Source organism: Ovis aries, chromosome 7, assembly GCF_016772045.2.
Source record: "Ovis aries strain OAR_USU_Benz2616 breed Rambouillet chromosome 7, ARS-UI_Ramb_v3.0, whole genome shotgun sequence".
NCBI lineage: Eukaryota > Metazoa > Chordata > Mammalia > Artiodactyla > Bovidae > Ovis > Ovis aries.
In genome coordinates this window covers 43,216,955-43,244,178 of record NC_056060.1, presented here as the reverse complement: position 1 = coordinate 43,244,178, position 27,224 = coordinate 43,216,955, and the positions used below count along the sequence as shown (strand labels likewise).

The following is a 27,224-nucleotide window of genomic DNA, read 5'->3' as shown; positions in this document are numbered from 1 at the left end:
AATCTAGGACAATATTATAGAGGCATGTCAGATAGTTTGTTGATTAAAATATCCTTTTTCTGGCTTTGGGGATTTTTTGGTAATTATCAATTTTTTTCAAAATGTGTGATTTGTGGTTTATTTTCTCACTTTAAATAAAAACTTTAAAATCTAATTTTATATTTGTAATTTCATATTTCTTTTCTTAAAGAGAGCCCCTCCACCCCCCCGCCAAGTTATGCATATAAGCTGGCAACCCCTTACAATGAGGATCCACCGCGCCGAGGGCAGCCCTTTCAACCCACTTTCCTTGTCGTATACTTTGAGGTGGTCAGATGTGAGGGATTTCCTCCCAGGGAATTATATAGCAAGCTGCTCATTTTGTGGTTTTTCCACCCTTTTATTGTCTGCCCTTTTCCTTCTCACCTCGGGAGCCCCTCCAGGAGAAACTAGCTCACAGAGCACCTTCATCGAGCACTCAGTACCTTCAAGAGTTGCTGTAATGGAGCGTCGCTTAGCAGATGTTCCCGTCTCATTCCCCTTCCCTTTAGGGTGGAGTCTACTTCCCCATTGATGATGGGCTTGGCCATGTGACTTGCTCTGGCCAGTGGGACATGGACAAAGAAGTCCACGTGACAGTTCTAAGCACCAGCTTTAGGAACTCTGCAGTTAGATCAAGCCCTAGAAGCCTGTGGTCCTTCATTGTGGGCCCTGGAAGAAGATGTACAGGATGGACCTGCGTGCTGAAACCTACATTCAGCCTGAAGAGGAGCAGCTGCCGCGGACCTGCAGACTGTGAGTGAGAAATAAATATTTGTTATTCCAAGTTACTGAGATGGCCGTGTCTAAAAACATAGTAGTACTGCCGCAGCAGCTGACTCATCAATTGCACATTGCCAATCTGCACAGCATAACTAATATCATTTCTCTCTCAGGAGGCAACTAAGCTTTGGTCCCAGAGTGAGTCCCAAATTGAGTACAAGAGGACCTTTTAGTGTCTACCATGGTGTGAGCTCTGTACCTTTTTCAGAGAAGGGGCAATTTTAGATTCAGTGTTTCCCTGCTGAGATAAACAGTGGTAAAGAAATTAAATCAATAAAATGAAAACTGTAAGAAGAGAGAGATAGAGGCAACATAAAATTGTTCAACAATGTGATCAGCTGAAAAAGATCACAAAAACTGTCTGAACAATGGCAGTTAAAACAACAACAGAGGATAGAGTGGGTTTCTTCACAGCAGGCACTTCTTACAGGCTGAGCATCCCTACCGGAAAGCCTCAGACACTCTGGTGAGATGAAGATGGAGCAGAAGACAGACAAGGGTGAGCTGGAGGAGCCCATTGTGCATTTCTCTTCCTGGCTCTGCATTTAGTGAAATCAGCTATGGTGGGAGCATTTACACCAGAAAAATGAGCAAGTACTATATAGATAAGGGTTCTTTTCCTCAGAGAACAAGTTGTTAAACGTTTAACAGTGCATCACTGTGACAAACCATAATAATCTTTCAGAGGAAATACCAGAGAATATCAAGCAGTCCTGGCAGAAGTTCAAAAGCATGCAAACCCTTAACCACTTCATCTCACTACCCCCTGCCCACTGCAGTGCCCCACGACTCCCTGAAAGCCCACTTTCTCAAACACTTTCTTGTTATGCCAAGCAGGAAGCTTCCCAGGGGCTCTTAGAATAGGCCAGAAAACAGGGTACATTCTCAAGGAGAAGCAAAAGAATGGATGAAAATATGACTCCTGACATAACAGGGCATGCCACCCCTGAGCACAAAGTGAAACTTGAGCTATCCCTTTGATCTTATGAGGAACATATAAAGCAAAGTAAAAGGGCCCTTAACAGCACTTGTATTTCTAGAAGAGCAAATCTCACTTCCCTTATGCTTTTTCTCCAACATCTGCAACACTGTCTTGAGTAGAATTGCAGATGGTTTTTTCATTCCCTTTTTTAAATGTCTGGAGAAACAGCTCAACTTTCCAAGTAGAATTATTAAAAGAATTTGGGGTAGGATGTAAAACCTTTCACTTTTTCCTAGTTGTCAACTCTTCCTACATTATCATAAGTTCTCATAAGCCTAGTGACTTCCCTCCTGTTCCCTCCCCTCCTAGGCTACACTTTTGTGATTTTGTCAGTAGGCTCAAGGGACACGATTCCCTCCACTGATTGGGTTGTGGTGGGACGAGGTCAAGGGTATGGGGAGAGAGAGAGTGAGTAGGCAGCCACGTTGAGTTAACGTGACATCCGTTTTACATAGTCCACTTTGCAGAGTTGTCATTTTTCGTGCTGGTGTCTTTGTCTTGTATGTATAATTCCACCAGCATTGTCTGTAACATCCTTACAAGAACAATTAAAAGTTTAATTTAATGGCTATAATATGTAGAGAAAGATGAAAAGAATCTCCACATCCCGAGAAAGCTTCAAAAAAGATAAACTCTGTACTTCAGTGAAAAGTAATGCTTTAATGTTTTCATTATACAAGCATCCATGCATATTAAAGAAGATTTTGCTTCTATGGAAGCAAAGCCCAAAATAGCTAAATCCACAGGATATGGACTTTTTGTTTTCTAGAGTTTTCAGGTCCATTTTGGTTGGACTGTCTTTAACATCTATTGATGTGTGTGCGCTTGTGCTTATTCAGATATAGAGCAGAAGATGCAAATGGGCAGCTTTGGGGCCAAAAAAATCATCTGGCCGGTGAAATACATTTATAATTTAAATTCAGATTTAACATGCAAAAATGAAGAGATTTCGCATGAAATCCATACTTAGAATTTTTCTTGAAAACTTTAAATAAATTCTCAAATGTCAAGAGTGAAGAAGAGGTGGTCCCCCTCAGAAGGGGCAGGAGCTTGCCAACTTGAAAACTGTCCCAGTGCAGTTTCTTTTATTTGTTTATGCTGTGTTTGACTCCTGTTGGTATTTAACTTTGATGCTCTTGATGTAGAAGTTTTTAAAATAATTGCACCCATTTTTTCCATGCAACTTTAGCTTGGAAAAAAGTTCAGCTTTTTTCTCTAAGCAGTAGCTCACTAGGCTTTCCATATGTTTTCTCTCTGATTGTACCAATGCATGTGAAATAGTACATATCAAATGCATAATAGTATAAAGAGCAAGATAATTATTATTTGTAATGTTTTCTTCCCATGTTTTCTATGTGAATATCCTTTTTATTAGTGGGAATCATATTACACATGCAATTTCATATCCAGCTTTTTAAATTTTTTCTTGTATTATAAATACTTACACTGCTCATTGAGTATGTACTGCTTAGTTAACTTAGTCTCCCCCACTTCCCTGATAGCTCAGTTGGTAAAGAATCCGCCTGCAATGCAGGAGACCCTGGTTCGATTCTTGGGTCAGGAAGATCCCTGGAGAAGGGATAGGCTACCCACTCCAGTGTTCTTGGGCTTCCCTTGTGGCTCAGCTGGTAATGAATCCACCTGCAATGCAGGAGACTTGGGTTTGATCCCTGGGTTGGGAAGATCCCCTGGAGAAGGGAGAGGCTACCAACTCCAGTATTCTGGCCTGGAGAATTCCATGAACTGTATAGCCCATGGGGTTGCAAAGAGTCGGACACGACTGAGCGACTTTCACTTCACTTCACCCCCACATGTTTATCTATTTAGGTTTTTCTTTTTCTGTCATAATTATATTATAATAAATATCTTTGAGCTTGAAAGCTTTTTTCTCTATTGAGGCTTCTTCCACTGGAAGAAATGGGCTAGTGAAAATGCCTAGAAATGGGCTAAGAGAAAAGGGAAGGTTAGACAACAGCCTGATCCAGATATCATAGCCAAAGTCCAAAATAGCTATAGCCACAAGATGCAGATTTTTCATTTTTTCAGAGTGTAGTGCTTTGGGGTCCAAAGTCCTAATGAGGCTGGTAGTCTTGGAGGCCACTTTACACTTTCCTCCACAGGTAATTTCTCTATTTCTTTATCCTTCTCTCCAGTTTATCCTACCACCTGGAAATTCTTCTTGAGAAAAGATTCGTCCAAAGTTTACTGTCCTGAATCTGAATCATTTATTTAACTTTGTTCACAGAGGCGTGTAACCAAACTAGAAGCCAGGTACCATGAATCTGGACTGTGGGGCTGGATTAAAATTACCTAAGATGGAAAGGAGAGGCTGACGTGGCTGCTCAGATGCCCAAGCCAAGGGCAACAAGGGGAGTGGACGTTGCTCACTGCCTGGAGCTGTTTACTAGTAACGTGGAGTCAAACAGCTTTTCATATATTTCTTTCTGTGGACATTTCATGAAGCCAAAGTTTGGAGGGAAAAGGGAAATATGAAAATCTGAAGCCTAATTTGAATAAATGAATATACCTAACCGGAGCAAACTGTAATCAAACTTGACAGGAGCAAGTTGTTTCTTGGTTGAATTTGAAACTTATTTCATTAAAGATATTTTTCTTAGTTTCTGCCTCTGGGCTTTAGGATTTGATTCTAGTGATTTTGCTACCTGGGAAACTGACAGGGTTTGTGTATCTGTAACTTTCATATAACTTTCATGAAGTTGTAGTTAGTTGTCCCTAGTTCACAGTGTTGTGGTTTAGTTGCTTAGTCGTGTCTGACTCTTTGCAATCTCATGGACTGTATGTAGCCCGCCAGGCTCCTCTGTCCATGGGATTTCTCAGGCAAGAATACTGGAGTGGGCTGCCATTTCCTTCTCCAGGGGATCTTTCTGACCCAGGGATTTAACCCGCATCTCCTGCATTGCAGATGGATTCTTTACACTGAGCCATACTGTGCTTGGTAATGTAAAAATGTCAGCAATCACTTGCCTGGAAACTATCAAAGACGTTTCCTCTCAGGGATTTGTTCAAGTTCATTTCCAGGCATATTCAAATTGAGAAGGCTAAACCTGTTAATATTCTCATTTCAGTGGTTTTATGCAGCTTCATAGAGGCATTTCTTGCCATTAGTAAAGAAGAAAACTAGGTACTTCTTTATAAAGTAGGTGCATTAGTGTTCAAGTTAATAAAAAGAGTGATGGAAATGAGTTCAAGATAAAGAAACTCAATCTCAGGGAACATAAAAAAGGCCAGGTGGGACTTTAATTTGTAAACACATTACTTTGTAAATATTGTTCACAGTATGTTAATACAAGTATTGATTTTCACATCAGGGATAGCAAACCTTGCCAAATCCTAGCCTGCTTTTGTTCAGATTATGAGCTAGGAAGATTTATTTGTGTATTTAATATAAGCTTCTTTCACCAAAATATTAAAGGTAGTGAGTGCATATTTATTCTTCCTGTGTCTTTCATCTAAGCTATAGCAAGCACTTAACAAATGCTTCTTTGGTAAGCAATGACTATCTATCTATGTAATATCTATCAATGTACATGTATAGATATTTATCTATCAATGTATAAAAAGCAGAGACATTATTTTGCCAACAAAGTTCTGTCTAGTCAAAGCTATTGTTTTTCCAGTAGTCACGCATGGATGTGAGAGTTGGACTATAAAGAAAGCTGAACGCCTGAAGAATTGATGCTTTTAAACTGTGGTGTTGGAGAAGACTCTTGAGAGTCCCTTGGACTGCAAGGAGATCCAACCAGTCCATCTTAGAGGAAATCAGTCCTGAATACTCATTGGAAGGACAGATGCTGAAGGTAAAACTCCAGTACTTTGGCCACCTGATGCAAAGAACTGACTCACTAGAAAAGACCCTCACGCTGCGAAAGATTGAAGGCAGGAGGAGAAGGGGACAATAGAGGATGAGATGGTTGGATGGCATCACTGACTCGATGGACGTGAGTTTGAATAAACTCTGGGAGTTGGTGATAGATAGGGAGGCCTGGCATGCTGCATTCCATGGGGTTGCAAAGAGTAGGACACGACTGAGCGGCTGAAATGAACTGAACTGAACTGATCAATGTATGAATGATACTGTTTAGAATAGGCTCAATTACCATGGGCATCTAAAATTTATAAATTATTTTTATTCATTCATGTTTTAATGGCTTTCCATAAGAATATATCATCTAGACTGTATACTTGTATGTAAAATTAATAGAATATATGAAGATGAGAGTAGGCTTTTTATCTTTTCCCAGTTTTATTGAAATATGACTGGCATATAACATTGTATTCATTTTAGATATGTAACATGATGATATGATATGTTTATATATCACAAAATGATCACCACAGTAAGTTTAGTTAACATCCATCACTTTAGTTATGAATTTTGTGTCCTTATAATGAGAACTTTAAAAATCTAGTCTCTCAGCATCTTTTAAGTGTGATAGAGTATTATTAACTTTAGTCACCATGCAGTGCTTTATTATTTTTTAAATGTTTATGTATTTGACTGCACTGGGTCCTAGTTGCAGCATGTAGGATCTTTTAAAAAAAATTAATTAATTTATTTTAATTGGAGGCTAATTACTTTACAATATTGTAATGGGCTTTGCCATACATTGACATGAATCAGCTATGGATGTACGTGTGTTCCCCATTCTGAACCCCCCACCCACCTCCCTCCCCATCCCATCCCTCAGGGTTATCCCAGTGCACCAGCTTTGGGTGCCCTGTTTCATGCATTGAACTTGGACTGGTGATCTATTTCACATATGGTAATATACATGTTTCAATGCTATTCTCTCAAATCATCCCACCCTTGTCTTCTCCCACAGAGTCCAAAAATTTGTTCTTTATATCTGGATCTCTTTTGCTGTCTCACATATGAGGTCATTGTTACCATCTTTCTAAATTCCATATATATGTGTTTATATACTGCATTGGTGTTTTTCTTTCTGAGTTACTTCCCTCTGTGTGATAGTCTCCAGTTTCATCCACCTCATTAGAACTGATTCAAATGCCTTCTTTTTAATAGCTGAGTAATATTCCATTGTGTATATGTACCACAGCTGTCTTATCAATTTGTCTGCCGATGGACATTTAGGTTGCTTCCATGTCCTAGCTATTGTAAACCGTGCTGTGATGAACAATGGGGTACGTACACGTGTCTCTTTCAATTCTGGTTTCCTCAGTGTGTATGCCCAGCAGTGGGATTGCTGGGTCATATCCAGTTCTATTTCCAGTTTTTAAAGGAGTCTCCACACTATTCTCCATAGTGGCTGTACTAGTTTGCATTCCCACCAACAGTGTAAGAGGATTCCCTTTTCTCTGCACCCTGTCCACCATTTATTGTTTGTAGACTTTTAGATAGCAGCCATTCTGACCGGAGTGAGATGGTACCTCATTGTGGTTTTGATTTGCATTTCTCTGATAATGGGTGATGTTGAGCATCTTTTTATGTGTTTGTTAGCCATCTGTTTGTCTTCTTTGGAGAAATGTCTGTTTAGTTCTTTGGCCCATTTTTTGATTGGGTCATTTATTTTTTTGGAATTGAGCTGCATGAGCTGCTTGTATATTTTGGAGATTAATTCTTTGTCAGTTGCTTCATTTGCTATTATTTTCTCCCATTCTGAAGGCTGTCTTTTCACCTTGCTGATCGTTTCCTTCATTGTGCAAAAGCTTTTAAGTTTAATTAGGTCCCATTTGTTTATTTTTGCTTTTATTTCCATTACTCTTGAAGGTATGTCATAGAGGATCTTGCTGTGATTTATGTCAGAGAGTGTTTTGCCTATGTTTTCCTCTAGAAGTTTTATAATTTCTGGTCTTACATTTAGATCTTTAATCCATTTTTAGTCTATTTTTGTGTATGGTATTAGAAAGTGTTCTAGTCTCATTCTTTTACAAGTGGTTGACCAGTTTTCCTAGCACCACTTGTTAAAGAGATTGTCTTTAATCCATTGTATATTCTTGCCTCCTTTGTCAAAGATAAGGTGTCCATAGGTGTGTGGATTTATCTCTGGGCTTTCTATTTTGTTCCATTGACCTATAGTTCTGTCTTTGTGCCAGTACCATGCTGTCTTGATGACTGTAGCTTTGTAGTATAGTCTGAAGTCAAGCAGGTTGATTCCTCCAGTTCCATTCTTCTTTCTCAAGATTGCTTTGGCTATTCAAGGTTTTTTGTATTCCCATACAAATTATGAAATTATTTGTTCTAGTTCTCTGAAAAATACTGTTGGTAGCTTGATAGGGATTGCATTGAATCTATAGATTGTTTTGAGTAGTATCCTCATTTTCACCATATTGATTCTTCTGATCCATGAACATGGTATATTTCTCCATCTATTTGTGTCCTCTTTTATTTCTTTCACCAGTGTTTTATAGTTTTCTATATATAGGTCTTTTGTTTCTTTAGGTAGATTTATTCCTAAGTATTTTATTCTTTTCATTGCAATGGTGAATGGAATTGTTTCCTTAATTTCTCTTTCTGTTTTCTCATTGTTAGTGTGTAGGAATGGACAGGATTTCTGTGTGTTAATTTTATATCCTGCAACTTTGCTATATTCATTGATTAACTCTAGTAATTTTCTGGTGGTGTTTTTAGGGTTTTCTATGTAGAGGATCATGTCATCTGCAAACAGTGAGAGTTTTACTTCTTATTTTCCAGTTCAGTTTCATTTTATTTCTTTTTCTTCTCTGATTGCTGTGGCTAAAACTTTCAAAACTATGTTGAATAGTAGTTGTGAGAGTGGGCACCCTTGTCTTATTCCTGACTTTAGGGAAATGTTTTCAATTTTTCACCATTGAGGATAATGTTTGCTGTGGGTTTATCATATATGGCTTTTATTATGTTGAGGTATGTTCCTTCTATAGCATGCAGGATCTTTAGCTGTGGCATGTGAACTAGTTACAGAGAACAGTGCCTAGTTCTCTGACCACAGGTCAAACCCGGGCCCCTGCAATGAGCACATGGATTCTTAGCCACTGGACCACTAGGGAAGTCCCACCATGCTGTACTTTGCATCTCAGACTCTATTCATCTTATACCTGGAGTTTTATATATTGACCACCTTCACTGATTTTTTCCACCGCCTCCCCACCCCCAGCCTCTGGTAGCCACCAGTTTATTCTCTGTTTCTATGAATCTGGATCATAGAAAATATGAACGAGATCATACAGTATTTGTGTTTCTCTGTGTTGTTTCACTTAGCATAATGGTCTGAAGTTCCCTCCATGTTGTTGCAAATGGCAGAATTTCCTTGTTTTTATGACTGAATAATACTCTATTGTAGGTATACCATATTTTCTTTAGCCATTCATCTGTCAGTGAACGCTTATGTTGTTTCCATGTCTTAGCTGTTATAAATAATATTGCAGTGACCATGGGGGTGCAGATATCTCTTGGATATGCTAGTTTCATTTCCTTCAGATACATATCCAGAAGTTGAATTGCTAGATCATATGGTAGTTCTATTTTTAATTTTCTTGAGGAAACTCAATACTGTTTTCCATAATGGCTGCACTAATTTACATACCCATCAACATTCACTTTCCCTTTTCTCCAGTTCCTTGATAATGCTTATTTCTCATGTTTTTGATGATAGCCATTCTAACAGGTGTGAGGAGATATCTCATTGTGATTTTGGTTTGCATTTCCCTGATGATTAGTGATGTCAAGGACCTTTTTATATACCTGTTGGCCATCTGTTATTCTTCTTTAGAAAAATGTCTGTTCACTTCTTCTTCCCATTTTTAATTGGATATTTTTACTATTGAATTGTATGAGTTCTTTATATATTTTGGGTATTAACCTCTTATCAGATACATAGCTAGTTCTCAGTATGTTAATATAAGTATTGATCTCTATGTCAGGGCTAGCAACTTTACAAATCCTAGTCTGCCTTTGGAGAAGGCAATGGCAACCCACTCCAGTACTCTTGCCTGGAAAATCCCATGGATGGAGGAGCCTGGTAGGCTGTAGTCCATGGGGTCGCTAAGAGTCAGGCACGACTGAGCGACTTCCCTTTCACTTTTTACTTTCATGCATTGGAGAAGGAAATGGCAGCCCACTCTAGTGTTCTTGCCTGGAGAAACCCGGGGATGGCAGAGCCTGGTGGGCTGCCATCTATGGGGTCGCACAGAGTCGGACACGACTGGAGCGACTTAGCAGCAGCAGCAGCAGCAGCAGTCTGCCTTTGTATAGTCTGTGAGCTAATAATAATTTTTAAATGTTTAAATGGTCAGAAAAAAATCAAAAGGAAAATAATACTTTGTGACTTGTGAAAATTATATGAAATTCAGACTTTAGTATCTATACATCAAGCCATATTGGAACACAGCAACCATGCCTGTTTACTTATGTATTGTCAGTGGCTACTTCTGTGCTATGAGGGCAGAGTTGAACAGTTGTAACAGAGAACATCTGGCCTACAAGACCTAAAATATTTACTTTCTTTCCCTTTACAGAAAAATTTTGCTGACTCCCACTCCAGTGGATTGAGAGACATAACCTAACTCATCTTAACCCCCTTACCGAGAGATTCTGTCATTAGTAGAAGATCTCAGAGAGATGACCCGCATGACTTGAAATCAAGTATTGAACCTATATTGGCTAAATCTGTAGGTACCTCTAAATCAGGCAGGATAAGGAGAAAGTTGTTCATTGAATGTTAGAAAAAGAATTAAAATGAATATGATAAAGGATTATTTTGAAATAGTCATTTAGGATCTAAAATGGAATACTAAAGGTCTAAATTGAGGAAAACTGAGGGAAAGTATGGTATTAACATTCTGATGAACAGTGTCAAATCGTAGTGTTAAAAAGTAACTCACATTCACAAGAGAAGCAAACATAGGCAAGCTTTAGTAACAATGACATTCCTGTCAGCTTGAAAACAATGCTTCCCCCAAGCTCAGGAGCTGTGCCTTTTGGTTCTTAGGATTCTCTCACCAAGGACTCCATAAAGGCTGTTGACTCATGAGCTGATATAAATGCTGGTGCCTGGCTTTTGGAGCTCCAAACTCTAAAAAGACGTGGGACTGAGGGTTCTACAAAGATAACTGTGAGTGGGGAGAAATAGATGGATGGAAAATGGCCCTCAAAGCTGATATGTCTAAGCTGGGGAATGAAGACAGAGCAGCAAGCACACAGACTGGATGTGAAAATAAGCCTCACCACTTATTAGCCAAGTACTTTAACCGATCTAAGCTTCTTTATCTAAATTTCCTTATCCATGAAATAGAAATATCTCTTTAGGTGATTCTTAAAGGAATTAAAAGAGATAATGTCAAAAGAACTTTGTAAAACACAAACAGATGTGGGACACTGTTGTTGATAGAAAGCCGAGCTGGGACACTGATTATCCTCAAGTACTGAAGAAGTATTCCATACAGTTGTTGAATCTGTACACCAAACAAGGAGTTGCAGCCAAAATGGCCAATGGGGGCTTGCCAGGTTGCTCTGGCTCAGACTGAATTCATAAAGGATGTAAGAACACCTTTCTCACCCTAAGGCATCCTCTGCCTGCCAGGACAAGCACCCACCCAGAAGAGATGGGTGGGATAATCTTTCCCCATTATTTTCATGAACGTGCCATGTAGGTTTTGCACATTTGTATATAAATATACAGCAGCATTCTATATCAGTGGTAGTCAAGGGGATAATGCTAGACAGTTGTTTTCTCCTCAGTGGAGATGCAGTATTTGCTGAACTTGAAGTAAAGGAGAGCTCAGGCAAAGAGAAGCTCTGTTGATCTAAGAGAGCTCAAACATTAGACCACTTGAGGTGACAATAGAATATCCATCTTTGAAAAATCTTTTAAGACAAAATAGAAGATCTTCTAGATGTCTGCCATCTAAACATCTCTCTGACACTTTTTCTGGTTCTCTGATTCTCATATTATCCTGAGTTTAAAAGACTTTAAGCCTGCCCTGTGGCTTTTCCCTGCTTCACTTACCAGGAAAAGTAAAAAAAATTGTTTCTTTTTCTTAGCTGGATTTGTATTTGTCAAATACCAAACTGCATTGCATAGTAATAAGTTAAACAAAAACAGACAGGAAATATTTGAAAGTTTTGGGAGTCTATAAATGTCTCATGTCCTGTGCATAGAACTTCTTTACAAAATTTTTTCTGACATGTATTGCTTAATCCATTCAACTTTGTGACCTAGTCTGTAAAAATTGCTTCCCAAATGGCAATGCTTCCTCTGTATTAGCATGAGGTTAGCAGTGAGTGGTATCTGTCGACATCAACAGGGATAATACTGCCTGCTCTGAGCCAGGAGTTGAAATCAAAGCAAACAGGTAAGCTGTTGGCCTGAGCCAGCTGTACCTTCCAAAGATCCCAACATGCTGGTTTCCCTTCCATTTTTGGAAATGCTGCAGGAATTATAGCTGAATGTTTCTGTGTTGAAATAATGGCTTTACCCTCAGGACTACTTTATGCAGAGGACTCTGTTTTCAATATAGTTTTGCAAACAGTGACCTTATCTGTATAAATTTGCCCCACAGAGGACCATCTTTTTTTTTTTTTTTTTCCCCAGTGATAGCAAATGGCCCACAAATGAATACTGCTTAAAATGCATTCATTGACTGAAGGAGTGCTCAAACATTTCTAATATAGAATAGTTTACATTATAAAATACCTTTAAATGTTATGTATGCTTTTATAACAACTCTGAGAGTCACAGACAAATATGATCCTCGTTTAGCAGATGAGGAAATACACTTGGAAGGAAGTTAAATGTCAGAATCAGAATCATAAAAGTCAGTAGCTAAATCAAATTCACCCCATCACTCTTGGTCATTCCTTTTTATTGCTATATGTGTAATTTTATTTATTTATGTATTTATTGGCTGTGCTGGGTGTTCACTGTTGCAAGGGCTTTTGTCTAGTTGTGATGCACAGGCTTCTCATCTGTGGTGGCCTCTCTTGCTGTGGAGCACGGGCTCTAGGGCCTACTGGCTTCAGTAGTTGCAATACGTGGGCTCAGTGGTTGTGGCTCCCAGGCTCTAGAGCACAGGCTCAGTACTTGTGGTGCACAGGCTTAGTTGCTCTGCAGCATGTGGGATCTTCCTGGATCAGGGATCGAACCCATGTCTGGTCAGATTCTTTTTGGGCTACTCTTTCTGAATAACAAGCAGAAATAGAAGCTTATTTTTGGATATTCTGAAAGGTAAATAAGGGGACACCAGCACACAATCACATTGGATATTAAATTATATTAATTCAGTTAACCTCTTATTGCTACATTTTCTAATCTCACACAGTTTAAAAATTATTTTCAAGGTCTTCTGTGTGGAACACAGGTTAAGATAGGAAGTTCTTGACCTACTTTTAATTGTTCTTCATTTCTATAGATTTAAACCTCTAGAGGTTATTTTCATTCTATCATCAACCAATTAAACTCCGTGTTCATACTGAATAGTTGAGAAATTTAGAGTTGAGTCAGGGAGGCCGATTATATATATTCCAATTGGAAACTACAAGTGTCTAAGGCTGCTAAACACAAATGTGAGTCCCAATGTCTAAGGCTGCTAAACACAAATGTGAGTCCATTAACACACATATGCAAGTCTTCATGGCTATTGACTGCATGTCTAATTTCTACCAGTGTTTTTCTCCAAATAAATCTTAGGAGTCCCAGAGATGCATGCTTGGTTGTCTAAGACCTGGTCTTGGTTACTGAAGCAACAGTGGGTGACAAAGCCAAGATTCTGAACTCCTGGTTCTAACAGGGCCTCAGAGGTGTCTCTCTGATAGTGGAATACTGCTCACCCTGAATGGCCACTGCCGGGGCCATGCCTGTGACGACCACCAGGAGTACAGTTGGGTTGTCCCTTCTAAGGGTTGAGAATACTTCATAATTGATCTCCATCTGTGCAGGGGAGAGAAACAAACACAATTTTGTTCAAACTCCTAAGGAAGCAGTTTACCATGAGGGCTTTAGTCACTTTTTGATGCAGTGTCATCAGTAAAGGGTTCAGTTCAGTTCAGTTGTGTCTGACTCTTTGTGACCCCATGGACTGCAGCACGCTAGGCCTCCCTGTCCATCACCAACTCCCAGAGTTTACTCAAGCTCATGTCCATTGTCAGTGATGCCATCCAACCATCTCATTCTCTGTCATCTCCTTCTCCTCCTGCCTTCAATCTTTCCCAGAATCAGGGTCTTTTCTAGTCAGTCAGTTCTTCGCATCAGATGGCCAAAGTATTAGAGTTTCAGCTTCACCATCAGTTCCTCCAATGGATATTCAGGACTGATTTCCTTTAGGATGGACTGGTTGGATCTCCTTACAGTCCAAGGGACTCTCTAGAGTCTTCTCCAATACCACAGTTGAAAAGCATCAACTCTTCAGCACTCAGCTTTCTTTATAGTCCAACTCTGATATCCATACATGACCACTGGAAAAACCATAGCCTTGATGAGACGGACCTTTATTGGCAAAGTAATGTCTCTGCTTTTTAATATGCTGTCTAGGTTGGTCATAACTTTTCTTCCAAGGAGTAAGCATCTTTTAATTTCATGGCTGCAGTCACCATCTGCAGTGACTTTGGAGCCCCCAAAATAGTCTGCCACTGTTTCCACTGTTTCTCCATCTATTTGCTCTGAAGTGATGGGACCGGATGCCATGATCTTTGTTTTCTGAATGTTGAGTTTTAAGCCAACTTTTTCAGTCTCCTCTTTGACTTTCATCAAGAGGCTCTTTAGTTCTTTTTTGCTTTCTGCCACAAAGGTGGTGTCATCTGCATATCTGCTGCTGCTGCTGCTGCAAGTCACATCAGTCGTATCCGACTCTGTGCGACCCATAAACGGCAGCCCACCAGGCTCCCCCATCCCTGAGATTCTCCAGGCAAGAACACTGGAGTGGGTTGCCATTTCCTTCTCCAATGCGTGAAAGTGAAGTCGCTCAATCGTGTCCAACTCTTAGTGACCCCATGGACTGCAGCCTGCCAGGCTCCTCCATCCATGGGATTTTCCAGGCAAGATTACTGGAGTGGGTTGCATTGCCTTCTCCGTGCATATCTGAGGTTATTGATATTTCTCCCAGCAATCTTGATTCCAACTTGTGCTTCTTCCAGCCCAGCGTTTCTCATGATGTACTCTGCATGTAAGTTAAATAAGCAGGGTGACAATATACAGCCTTGACGTATCTATTTCCTATTTGGAACCAGTCTGTTGTTCCGTGTCCAGTTCTAACCGTTGCTTCCTGACCTGCATATAGATTTCTCAAGAGGGAGATCAGACGGTCTGGTATTCCCATCTTTTCAGAATTTTCCACAGTTTGTGGGTAAAGGGTAGAGAAAGACAAACATATATGAAAGTAACAGCAAGTATTTTTTAAAAATTAGAACTGATTTTATATTCAATTTTTAGTCAGTCTAGATCTAGTCAGGAGAATAAGTCGCAAAGGATTGGTTAGATCAGTTTTAATTAACCAGGTGACTTTTATTTCTTTTATTGTCTAATCGTTTTGTCTTTTTTGATGTATTTACCCAAGCGCAGTAAAATGCATGAAGTCTTATCAGACTCCATCCTGGATGGTCTAGGACAATTTTATTTTTTAGAATGCTTTAGGCAACAAATTTATACTAGCTTCTTAAGCAACTCAAGTTTGCATTTTTAAACTTGATAATGAGGCCATTGTCAGAGATAAATTATGGATCTTTCATCATAGTTCAGAAATCCTTGTGAAAAGGTGAAATCCACTATATGGACAATTTTTGGTAAGTTGTCATGTAAAACTCAATGAAATATGAACAAATAAAAGAATGGCTTTGAACACTTGGAAAGACTAGATTACCATGTCTAAAGAACAGATCACATTTTGAAATGGTAAGGACAAAAAGGCTGTCTCGAGGTCCCTTTTAATGGGAATAGATATCAATAACAGTTTGACCATAATTGTGCTAATTGTGGAGGACAAAATCCCAGGGAGAGTTTTAAAAATCGTGCAATGATTCTGCATAGCTTTTTGGGAAAATAATTGGACCAGTTTGCCTAATTAGTCTCATATTTCCTTGTTCTCTGATGTTCTTGAATCCCTTTGAGTTTCTGAGAAATATCAGTAACAGAAACTAATTGGTAGGGACTTAGAATCCCATTAAAGAATATAGATGTGTCAGAGCTAAAAGTATCTATGTATTAGTGAATTTTGAGGCTGTATATCAAAATTAATATTTAGAAAGTTTGGTAGTGCTAGTGCTTAGTCACTCAGTTGTGTCCAACTCTTTGCAATCCCATGGACTGCATCCTGCCGGGCTCCTCTGTCTGTGGGATTTCCCTGGGCAAGAATACTAGAGTGAGTGGTCACTGCTATTCTTTGAGAAAGGCAAATTTAGTTGAGACATTCATGGGAAATGAAGAAGTTAAGAAGAGAGAAGAAGAGATTAATGCAAAAGAATATAAGTAAAGAAGAAAGAGACAAAGAATACATTTCAAGTTCAAAGATAAAGCCTTTGACCCAACCATGTATGTTCATCCAAACATATAAAAATATACTTGATGTCACTTTTTCATCCATCAAAGGTTGGTAAGGAAGCTGATGGCTTCCAGAAACTGTCTGCTTCTGGAGGCCTTTTAGTGAGCCTTGAGTCAGATGTACAGAGGTCTAGATTGGAAGATTCAGATGAAAAGCCTCAGTATGTTTACTAGCAAAGTTGACTGTGGTATGTGTCTTGGAACTTAAGATCAGTATTTGTGTTTAAGAACACCTGAAATGGCTCTGTTCTATGTAGTTTGAAGGCTGGCTTTCATTGTAGTCTGAGTATATTTGGCTTCCTAAATCTATAACATGTGCTGGTGAGTTGAGCCAGGTACCTTCTAGAATCGCAGCTCACATCTGTTGGACCTGTGACTACATATCAACCTGATCATATCTGACAAGGCCAGAATGTTCCAAATGGAATCCGTTGGAGGGAGAGTCAAGTCAAGTCTCATAGGGCTTTATGTAACAGTTTTATACAGTGAAGATTGATGTGGATTTTGACAGATCCCACTAAGATGCGGATTTTGACAGATCCTACTAAAAATGGAAAATGGGTAGTTTTGATTATAAAACCATGTAACTCATTTTATGTTTCAGAAATGATGTGTCAGTGACATAATTCTTTAAATATTTTAACAGTAAAGTGACATTAAAAAAAATCATTCAGTTTTCCTGGAGTTATGATACTTATTCACTGGGTAACATTTCATCACCTGTTGAGGTCTCAGGTAAATTTTTTCCCACCCATAAATTTGTAATGTCTGAACCAATTTGACCCTGACACTCCCACTGGGTTGTTTTTCTTCTTCTTTTTTATGGTTCATTAAGAGTAAAGGCCTGGAGATTTAGTTTGGAGAGACATGAAAGGATGTGAGAAAACTTTGATATAGTATATATATTTTTTCTAATGGAGTAAATTTTTATATTTGAGTAAGTCCATTTTTGGAGAAGGCAATGGCACCCCACTCCAGTACTCTTGCCTGGAAAATCCCATGGACGGAGGAACCTGGTGGGCTGCCGTTTATGGGTCGCACAGAGTCGGATACGACTGATGTGACTTGCAGCAGCAGCAGCAGCAGATATGCAGATGACACCACCTTTGTGGCAGAAAGCAAAAAAGAACTAAACATGGGGTCGCTAGAGTTGGACACGACTGAGCAACTTCACTTTCGCATCTCACTTTCATGCACTGGAGAAGGAAATGGCAACCCACTCCAGTGTTCTTGCCTGGAGAATCCCAGGGATGGGGGAGCCTGGTGGGCTACCATCTATGGGGTCACATAGAGGCGGTCAAGACTGAAGCAACTTAGCAGCAGTAGCAGCAGCAAGTCCATTTTATTTATAAATCAGATTGAACAATTGTGTTCAATTGTGTTGAACAACACAACAACAACAACAATTGTGTTGTTGTGTGGCAGCAACACCAGTAAGTTAGTTTTGTACAATAGTAGGCAGGTGTGTTTTCTTTTAGGATGGGCTTCGGTCTGAGTTACTGAAATTTTCTTTAGATGTGTGATTGTTTAGAGTAAGTGGATATTAATTTATTTTTTGATGTTTTTATGGGGGTGTCAAAAGAAGTCAGAAAAGCCCTTTCAAAAAAGTAATATGTCAAAATCATGAACAGTGTTAACGCTGACCTGTCTTAATTGTGACATAATCATGTGGTGCTAGTGGTGAAGAACCTGCCTGACTAATGCAGGAGACTTAAGAGATGTGGGCTCGATCCCTGGGTTGGGAAGATCCCCTGGAGGAGGAAATGGCAACCCAGTCCAGTATTTTTGCCTGGAGAATCCCATGGACAGAGGAGCCTGGCAGGCTACAGTCCATAGGGTTGCAAAGAGTCAGACACGACTGAAGCGACTTAGCATGCACGCACACATGCATGTCAGAGCTATCTGGGGGACAATAAGCTATTGCTAGCAGAGTATTTGGGCTTCCCAGGTGGTTCAGTGGTAAAGACTCTCCTTGCGAAGCAGGTGATGCAGGGGACACAGGTTTGATCCCTGGGTCAGGAAGATCCCCTGGAGGAGGAAAGGCAACCCACTACAGTATTCTTGACAGGAAAATTCCATGGACAGAGGAGCCTGGCAGGCTACAGTTCATGGGCTCACAGGGTCAGACACTACTGAGCACACACACACATATACACACATGCACAAACACACACAACAGAGTATTTAGAGTCTATTATTATTATTCATATAGCACTAAGTATACATTGATTATTCTTAAGATGTAGTCATCCCCAAATAATATCATTTTAGGATTGTCATCAGGGTCAAACATCAGCCAGTGAGAACTGGGCATGTCTAAACACAAGCTGGAATCAAGATTGCCAGGGGAAATATCAATAACCTCAGATATGCAGATAACACCACCCTTATGGCAGAAAGTGAAGAGGAGCTAAAAAGCCTCTTGATGAAAGTGAAAGAGGAGAGTGAAAAGTTGCCTTAAAGCTCAACATTCGGAAAACGAAGATCATGGCATCCAGTCCCATCACTTCATGGGAAATAGATGGGGAAACAGTGGAAACAGTGTCAGACTTTATTTTGGGGGGCTCCAAAATCACTGCAGATGCTGATTGCAGCCATGAAATTAAAAGACGCTTACTCCTTGGAAGGAAAGTTATGACCAACCTAGATAGCATATTCAAAAGCAGAGACATTACTTTGCCGACTAAGGTCTGTCTAGTCAAGGCTATGGTTTTTCCTATGTATGGATGTGAGAGTTGGACTGTGAAGAAGGCTGAGCGCTGAAGAATTGATACTTTTGAAGTGTGGTGTTGGAGAAGACTCTTGAGAGTCCCTTGGACTGCAAGGAGATCCAAGCAGTCCATTCTGAAGGAGATCAGCCCTGGGATTTCTTTGAAAGGAATGATGCTAAAGCTGAAACTCCAGTACTTTGGCCACCTCATGCGAAGAGTTGACTCATTGGAAAAGACTCTGATGCTGGGAGAGACTGGGGGCAGGAGGAGAAGGGGACGACCAAGGATGAGATGGCTGGATGGCATCACTGACTCGATGGATGTGAGTCTGAGTGAACTCCGGGAGTTGGTGATGGACAGGGAGGCCTGGGGTGCTGTGATTCGTGGGGTCACGAAGAGTCGGACATGACTGAGCGACTGAAATGAACTGAACTGAACTGAAAGCAGTTCTTAGATGTCATGATATTCGCTTATATAGGGAAGGGAGATAGGGTTATCCACTGCTGTGTAGGAAGCAGACAATACAAGAATTTTATAGGTGATAATCAAATGGCCTCATGTGTTCGTTATTGTTTGCTGCCCCTAGTAGATAAACAAGGTGGATAAGCCTTAGATGAAGGGTGGAGAAAAACATAAGCTATGGGCTTATGATAAGCTCTGAGTTTTGAATAAGTACCTTTAAAGTATAACCTTGTCCTGAATGCGCAGTGTGGAAGAAGGGACTGGCATAGGTCAAAATGTTCAAAGTAGGGGATTAATCTAGTTTTTGCTTAAGAAAGGAAAAGGCTCATTTTGCATCTGGATTCAGAAAGTGGGCATTGACGTAATGGTTCCAGTTACTTGTGTCATTGACAGAGCTAATTAAACTATGAAGAGCATGAAACAAGCCTTATTATTTTTGTATTGCTCCTTTCATAAGGTGAAGGGATAAATCTTTTTGGTTACCTAAGGACTATCTGGAAAAGCTCAAAGATGGTTTTGATGTGAAAGAATCTTAAAAGCTTTTTTTAAATAAAATTCAGATTTGGGGTTTAAATTTAAGCAAGAGGAAAAAAAAGGAATGTATATGCTTCAGGTGGTGTGATAGGAATAATGGTAAATAAAGCATTTGCAGAATGCTCTGGAGTGGAGAAGTTCTGCAGTGGAAATGAGTTATGCAAATATCTCAGTGGTTTGGTCATGAGGTGATGAGGGCCCAAATGAGAATCTGTCATTGAGACAGGAAAGGAATGTGCAGCAGCACATGAAGTGAGAACTGGCAGAACTTAGTGACTGCCTGCGAGGGAAGCACAGGAGCAGGCAAAGGTCATGCCCAGCTTTTGATCCTGGGTCTCTGGGAGACAGAGGGAACCTGGGACAGAAATGGGTTTGTAGTATGGTGGCGTGCATGCATGCTTAGTTGCTTAGTCGTGTCCAGCTCCTCTCGACTCATGGACTGTAGTCCACCACGCTCCTCTGTCCATGGAATTTTCCAGGCAAGAATACTGGAGTGGATTGCCATTACCTCCTTCAGGGGGGTCTTCCCCACCCAGGGGTCAAAGTTGCATCTCCTGTGTTGGCAGATGGATTCTTTACCACTGAGTCACTAGGGAAGCCCTTGTAGTATGGTGGAGCTGAGGTTGAAAAATCAAGGGATATTTTTTGTTAATTTAACTTTGTTCCTATATAAGATGATGGATATCCACTAAACATATTGTGATAATCACTTCATGATGTATGTAAATCAACTCATTATTATGCTGTATTCTTTAAACTTATACAGTGCTATCAATTATATCTCAATAAAATTGGAAGAAAAAACCTTAGAATTTCCTAAGTGGAAAAAAATTAATTTAAATAAATAAATAAAATAGTGTATTTTCAAATTAAAAAAAAAACAGGAAGGGAAAAGGCAAGTGTAACCTTGTAAATTAGGAAGAGATAGAAGGAAAGATATGTAGCTTTTCTTTCATTCATTCATTCATTCCATCACTTCATGCTGCAATAGATCTGAAACCATCTGTAAAATTACATAGATTATAAGTAGATGAGGGAATTGGTAGATGAGAGAAATAAACACAGGAGCTATTAAACCCAGATGTGATACTGACACATAAGTTTACATACTGTAGACACTACACTGCATGTTACTAGGGTAATAGTGTAAATTTGGGTCTAGACTTCCAAATTATCTGTGCAGGGACAGAAGCACTGTCAATAGAAGATTCTCAGTACCCATGAAAGTGGAGCACAGCTTTTCATGATATTGATCCGTGAATGTTTTCCTGCGGTCATAGAAAGAGGACACAGTGATGTAACAGATGAGGTGGTCTCCTGCCTGATGCCTACAGGGATTTGTAAAGGATAAAAGGCATTACTGTATGAATGCTGCCGGCTTTTCCCTCTGCCCTGCTTTTTAAGGAGTATTTTTGCTTTGTTTGTACAATTCCTTCTCCTCATCTATCCTGTAAGGACAGTTCTGCCTTTGCAGACTTTTCCCCCAGGGTTCTGTGAATGACTAATTGAGAGGAAAGGGGAAGGATGTGAGGCCAAGGCATATGGGTGAAATAAGGTTGGGGGAGGGACGCTGTAAGGAGTTTTCAGAGGAGAGGTCAGGCTGCAGAATACTCTTAGATGGTTGGATGGCATTGATTCAATGGCCATGAGTTTGAGCAAGCTCCGGGAGATAGTGAAGGACAGGGAAGCCTGATGTTGCTGCAGCTTGGGGGAGCCATGAAAAATGAAAGAGGCACAAGGAGAACAAAATGGTTTTGAGAAACATTACTGTTGACTGTTTGTCTCTTTCATAATGTTTGAGAAATGTTAATCAGGATTATTTTACTTTGAAATCTTGGTTGTTGGAATTTCTTCCATGAATGCTGGTACCACTCTGAGATGGCAGGATGTGAATCCTTGTTTCATTATGGAGATATGGGGTGGGGGGGGGCACTGCCAGTGCGGGTGGGGAGGTGGAGCAGATGGTGGACCTGAAATGCTGCTCTTCATCCCTGTGCTAGACTGACATCACTGTGCACCTGAGGTCTGTTTCTGACTGTTAGATCAAGAGCACAGGTGGCTGGCCTTGAAACATTGGAACAGTGGCCAAACTTAAAGATTTAGTTCACTAAAAGTTGCAAACTAAGGGATAATGTACTGGTGTGTGTTCATTAAATAGAGATTGCCTCACCAGAAACAAAGCAAGAAGGCTCAAGAAAAGGCAACTTGTTGGTTTCCACGTCAGTACAGAGGAATGCCTACTTTCTTAAAACAACTCCAAGAAGAAGCATAATCCAGACCTATGCTCTGCATGGCTGGGATTGTCCCAGAGGTACCTTTGATTATAGGACATTTCTTTGTCGGGGCTACAGAATATTCCTAGATGGTTGGATGGCATCACCGACTCAATGGCCATGAGTTTGAGCAAGCTCCAGGAGATAGTGAAGGACAGGGAAGCCAGGTGTTACTGCAGTCCGTGGGGTTGCAAAGAGTCGGACACAGCTGAGCAACTGAACGACAAGAGACATCCATGAAATTATCACCACAATCAAGACAGTGAACTTATCATTGAGATTTTTAAGAAATATTCTGTGAATTTTGTATTGCCTTTGCTCTATTTAAGAAACACGTGTTAAGAGTTTGCATTTTTTTGAAGTTACTTTTTGGCTGCTAAACTGTGTTTCTCTGACTAGGACTCCACTAAGATTCTGGGCTTCAGTAGGATTATATTTAATGCAGAATTTAGAGGCTGTTTCTTTACCATTCTTCAGTTGAAAAAATAACTTCAGAAAGTAATTTTATGGCTGATGGGTGACATGGGAGAGAGAAGGAGGCATAACGGTACAGCTGTGGTTGCTGGATCGTCTGTTTGGGCCAAGAGTAAGGTTTCTCATCTCTAGTAGAATGAGGATTCTGTGCCTGTTGGCAAGCTCCATTCTTGTAGCTGAGCTTTGGAAAAGTCCTGGACCATAGAGAGTTGAAAGTTGTAATATTTAGCAAAAACTTGGAGTATCTGTATTCTGGGTCACTAATTAAAACCAGATCCAAAGGCAATCAGTAGAGCCCAGGGTAAAATTATGATTTTCTTATTGAAATTAAAGAGCCTAACCAGGACAGTTGTCTGGGCAGAACCATGGCAAAACCAAAATCATCCCCAGGAAATACGTTCACTTGTGTGCGTGCTAACTTGCTTCAGCCGTGTCCGACTCTTTGTGATCCTACAGACTATAGCCTTCCAGGCTCCTCTGTCCATGGGATTCTCCAGGCAAGAATACTGGAGTGGGTTGCTATGCCCTCCTCCAGGGGATCTTCCTGACCAAGGGATTGAACCCATGTCTCTTAAGTCTCCTGCATTGGCAGGCAAGTTCTTTACCACTAGTGCTACCTTGGAGCTTGAAATATGTTTGGGGTTATTCTAATTTGTTAAGTGACAGAGACTCCAGGACTCTAAAGTTCTTGTGGTATGGAACAGATCATCTAATCATAAGATTAGAAAATTTTAAAAGAAGATAGTATTCATTTCCTGCCAAAGTCATAGAAAAATTTAAATGAAATTCTCATAGAACTTCTGATTCTAAGCTGTGTCCCTTTCTGGTTTGCTCTCCGGTATAAATTAATTGTACATTGAATTCCCAGCGACCACATCAGGATACTTTCAATTGTGAGTAACAGAAACCCTGACTCAACTGGCCTGAATAATAATGGAGTTATTTCTCATTTAACAAACCCACAGTTTGAGCAGTTCCAGAGTTGGTCAGTTTAGTGACTAAACGACATCATCAAGAATCTAGTATTTTTGTAGCTTTTCCACCATTCCTCATTAGAGTATCTGACTCATCTTCAGTCACGTTCTCTTCCTATCACAAGATGGCTACAGATGCTCCAAGCATTCCATTCCTATTCAACAATATCCAGTGGCAATAAACTCATTTCTTATCTTTGTTTACTTTTTTAAGATCAAGTATAATGTGTCCCCAAAGCCCCTCAACTGTCTCCCCTTCATATCTCACTGGTTCAAATGGTGAGTAATTCACCCAAATGAATTACTGGCAACCTGAATGGGATCCCTGGATACACATAGACCGATCAAGATCCAACACTAATTTGCTGGGGAAGAGATGGTTACTAAAACAAGATCAAGGATCTCCTGCATTGCAGACAAATTCTTTACCATCTGAGCCACCAGGGAAGCCCTCTAAAACAAAATCAAGGTTCTGCTAAAAGGAAGAAGGGGAAGAAACCACATCTGTCATTCAGAATTATGGAGAGAATCTGATTAGAATTGAAAACATATGCCAGAATTAACTATTTTTTATTAGGATTCTTTCTTAAGCCATTATTTCTGGCAAAAATTTATTAGTAAGACTAATAGTCTATAAAGACCCCTCCTAGTACATTGCTGTAAAACCATAACCTTTGCATTGAAAATGTGTCTCAATTCTTAATAGCAGGCATTTAATAATTAAAATTCAAGTTAAAAAGATAGAACATCTCTTTTGTGCAGTGCTACAGATGGTTATCTGATCAATTAGAAGATGAACCTTATCAACCCTGACCCTCAGGATCTATTGAGGTGTGAGTTTTGGCTGGCTGGAGTATGATCACCTGGAGGCTCCATACTGAACTCGTTCAACCTAGCCTTTTCAGACTCATGACCGTGGAACCATGGGTTAAGAACAGTCAAACACAACTACAATCAACTGTCTTTATTCCTGTCTTTATAAGGAAACAGAGAACAGGATCAAAGTCAATAGCAATCATATCAAACACCTGCATCAGACCTCACCTGGTCTGGTTCAAACCCCCTGTGGGACCTGGTACTGACGTGTGCTCAGATAAACTTCACGCAGATGCCCCCCGCCAGGGCGCCCCTTTCTCTATATATTGCACCTCTGTTGTCTCCAGCCCTTAGCTTCCCTTCTGATGCTGAGGTGTGGGTCACACCCTATTTGGTACTCGCACATGCAATCCTGAAAGTGCAGAAAGCAGTAACACTCCATGGGGCAAACTCCTGACCGCTAGAAAAGGAAACTGATGGGTAAATGCTTCCTCCTTTATCCCTACCCCACATGCAGCTTTTATCATGGCTTTTTAAGGGACAGGCCCAACAGTATCAAGGCATCAATTGAATTTAATGGCATAAAACTATGAAGTATCCTTCTGTTGGCTTGCTTTCCTTTCTGCCTCACTCTCCCTGCATCTCATGCCTGCTACCTGAGCATGCATCCCTAATAAGGTAATGACATAAAAACCGCCCCAGGCCCTGCTTTCTGGAAAGCTCAGGTTAAGTCAGAAGAGCAGCTAAACCTAAAATCTACCTGCTCCTTATGTAAAACAAGGGGTTAGGGAGCCCAGGCTCATAATTAATAATGGAGAAAACAGACACAGAGTTTCAAAGAGACATTTAATAAATATATTGAGCACATTCAATAAATAAAAATTGTAGAGACTTTCCTAGTAGGCCAGTGGCTAGGACTCGTGAGTTCCCAGCGCAGGGATCCTGGGTTCTATCCCTGGTTGGGGAACTAGGTCTCACATGCTGCAACTAAGATCCAGTGCAGCCAAATAAATAAACAAAAATACAATTAAATAAATAAATCAAAATTGTGTAGTTTGGGAAGATGGGAAAAATTCCTTATTTAAAATATGATAGGCTAAAGTCTGGGTTCTTCTAGGAAGGAGATGTAGATTTAGGAAGATGGGGTGTGTCATTTTGATCTTTTTAGCTCTTGCACCTCCTTTATGCTGACTATAGCGTATATGCTCAGTTGACACTTGTTGAATGAAATGAAAGAAAGTGACAGTGATATATTTTTTATATCTTTCACTTTTTCTTTAAAAAATTAATTAATTAATTTTAATTGGAGGCTAATTACTTTACAACATTGTAGTGGTTTTCGCCATACATTGACATGAATCAGCCATGTGTGTACATGTGTTCCCCATCCTGAACCCCCTCCCACCTCCCTCCCCATCCCATCCCTTGGGGTCATCCCAGTGCACCAGCCCTGAGCACCCTGTCTCATGCAACAGTGATATTTTTAAGTGGTGCAGAGGAGGTATGGTTAGTGGGCAAGTTGAAGGCAAGAAGTCAAGAGGAAGAGGGTGTGACTCTAAAATCTGCCTGCCAGGCACTATGAGCAAATCCCATAATGTCTCTTAATCTCTAAAGCCTCTTAGTGCTTTTCTTACCTAAAGGATAGGTGTGGGGCTTCTCTGGTGGCTCAGTGGTAAAGAATCCACCTACGAACCAACACAGGAGATGCGAGTTTGATCCATGGGTCAGGAAGATCCCCCGGAGAAGGAAATGACCACCCACTCCTGTATTCTTGTCTGGGAAATCCCATGGACAGAGGAGCCTGGCGGGCTACAGTCCATGGGGCTGCAAAAAGAGTTGGACACGACTGAGCGACCAAACAGCAACGACAGTGACAAAGGCTGCCTGAGCCCCGCCAGGCCCGGCAGCCAGAGTTTGTGAATGGAAAAGCCAAGGGCTGGAGAGACCCAGAGAGGGCGGATGATGCTGGGAGGCCTACCAAGCCAGACCCAGGGCTCCACCCAGGCACAGGGAGAAATGAATCTAGAAGGAGGTCAGTTCAGTTCAGTTGCTCAGTCGTGTCCGACTCTTTGCGACTCCATGGACGCAAATTTTAAATTTTAAAATTAATTAAAAAAAAAAAGAAAAAGTGAAAGTTAAAAAAAAATATCACTGTCACTCTCTATCATTTCATTCAACAAATGTCAGGCTTCCCTGTCCATCACCAACCCCTGGAACCTGCTCAAACTCATGTCCTTCGAGTCAGTCATGCCATCCAACCATCTCATCCTCTGTCGTCCCCTTCTCCTCCTGCCTTCAATCTTTCCCAGCATCAGAGTCTTTCCAATGAGAAGGAGGTCGTTGCTCCTAAAAATATGGAAGGGGAAGGGTATTTCCATGTGGGAATTTAATTCAAGGGTAGCCCGAAGAAGCAAAATTCCAAAAGTCAATTCAGAGAAGAAGACTCAAAGTTTAGGGTCTTAGAGATGAAAAGGTCTGTTCAGTTCAGTCGCTCAGTTGTGTCCAACTCTTTGCGGCCCCATGGATCACAGCACACCAGGCCTCCCTGTCCATCACCAACTCCCGGAGTCTACTCAAACACATGTCCATCGAGTTGGTGATGCCATTCAGCCATCTCATCCTCTGTCATCCCCTTCTCCTCCTGCCCCCAATCCCTCCCAGCATCAGAGTCTTTTCCAATGAGTCAACTGTTCGCATGAGGTGGCCAAAGTATG

The 27,224-nt window shown here is 40.5% G+C and overlaps 1 long non-coding RNA gene across 1 annotated transcript; it reads left to right on the top strand.

The window, feature by feature from the left end:
* The first annotated feature begins 646 nt into the window (after window positions 1-646).
* On the top strand, window positions 647-25,532 carry LOC132660036 (uncharacterized). The gene is made up of 2 exons (XR_009601196.1): window positions 647-774; window positions 5,422-25,532. It is a non-coding gene; the product is annotated as an uncharacterized LOC132660036 (long non-coding RNA).
* The last annotated feature ends 1,692 nt before the right edge of the window (window positions 25,533-27,224 follow it).